Source organism: Cryptotermes secundus, unplaced genomic scaffold, assembly GCF_002891405.2.
Source record: "Cryptotermes secundus unplaced genomic scaffold, Csec_1.0 scaffold417, whole genome shotgun sequence".
NCBI lineage: Eukaryota > Metazoa > Arthropoda > Insecta > Blattodea > Kalotermitidae > Cryptotermes > Cryptotermes secundus.
The window spans coordinates 175,126-176,831 of record NW_019739949.1 but is presented as its reverse complement, the minus strand read 5'-3'; the positions used below and the strand labels follow the sequence as shown (position 1 = coordinate 176,831).

General features: G+C 39.9%; 1 protein-coding gene across 4 annotated transcripts in view; it reads right to left on the bottom strand.

Moving 5' to 3' along the window:
* LOC111872100 (sodium-dependent neutral amino acid transporter B(0)AT3) overlaps positions 1 to 1,706 on the bottom strand; it is a 197,564-nt gene that overhangs the window by 55,548 nt on the left and 140,310 nt on the right. The window lies entirely within an intron of this gene.

The following is a 1,706-nucleotide window of genomic DNA, read 5'->3' as shown; positions in this document are numbered from 1 at the left end:
ATTGTTTCAGTTCTATCACATCTGTGCTCTGAAGTAGTTCGCAAATTTTGGTTGCTAGCAAGAGAATTACAGATGGGTCGTTTGAGATGTCCCCGACTGTATGGCCACTTGCTGACGGCAATAAAATGGTGATGTACACAATTAAAGAACATTTAGAAGTGCTGCAGCAGAAATTCAGTAAGTATTTTGGAGAGATTATACAAGATTTCGACTGAGTTCATGATCCATTTGTTGTGAATTCAGAACATCTTCCGATTAATATACAAGAGGAAGTCGCAGATTTAAAAGCAGACAGAACATTGAAACTAAAACTTCTCGAAGTGCCTTTGGATACGTTTTGGTTGGCAATAAGGAGTGGATACCCGGCTATCTTCGAGATGGCAGTTAATGTGTTATTGCCATTTTCAACTACATATTTGTGTGAACTGGGCTTCTCGACGTTAACTGAAATTAAGACATCAAAGAGGGAGCGGCTCAAATCCATCGATGAAGAAATGAGACTTGCGTTGTCAACGATTCCACCACGGATCAGTCGCCTGTGTGCAGCTACGCAGGCACAAGTATTACATTTAAGGTATGAGTAGAATTACTGTATTTACTTTAATATTAATAGGAGTGTATTTTCTACACTCTACAGTGAATTAAAGTTCATTAATTGTTAATAAATGCACGAGTCGACTTCTGTTTAATGATAATAAAATAACAATATAATAATATTATAGTAATAAGTTGATCGCCTTACGTATTTATATTAATTGTCTGATATCAAGCCCTTTTGAGGGGAATAACATTTTGGTTTGCCGTGTTGAGTCATGGATACCGCATGGTTTGCCGCGAGTAGAAAAAGGTTGCGGAACACTGTTTTAGAGGGCCGAAGAAATGGAAGTCGCTTGGAGCAAGGTTGGGGCTATACGGAGGATGCTCGAGAACTTCACACGTGAAATTTCGCAGCATCTAATTTGTCTTGCTGCAAAAGCAACACGCCTTTTGTGAGAAGTCCTGGTCGCTTCCATTGAATGGCCTTACGAAAGGACTCCTCACCAAAGGCGTGTTGCTCTTGCATGACAACGCGCGTCCCCATACTGCCAACAGGACAAATTAGACGCTGCGAAATTCCACGTGGCAAGTTCTCGAGCATCCTTGCTCCAAGCGACTTCCATCTGTTCGCCCACTTAAACATCATCTTTCGGCTGCACATTTTCCTGACGATGAAGCTGTAGAAAGGGAAGTCACCGCATGGTTCCGACAGCAACCCAAAGAATTTTATGCTGCTGGTTTTCAGGGGCCTGTCAAACGATGGGACAAGTGCCTCATTGTACAGGGAGATTGTGTTGAGAAATAAAAGCATTTTTCAAATCAGTACTCTTATTTGTTTAAGTTCTATAACCATTTGTAACTTACTTATTGACTTACCTACGTATAAACTAAGTTTCGAAAAAACTGGTTTGTACGTTATATAAGGATAACCAAATAACTCCTTGAGAAGCTAATATTTACTAAGCTAGTCAAGAAATTACCCACCTTTTATGGAACCCAAGGTTCGCTCACCAACTGAACCTTATACTAAGCTAAATTAATCTAGTCCACACCCTCTGATACGATTTATTTAGGATCAATTTTAGTATCTTTGACCCATCTACGCCTAGGTTTTTCAATCAAATTGCCAACTGTCAATACTGTCATTGTAACAGAGACTTCGTCTTCTT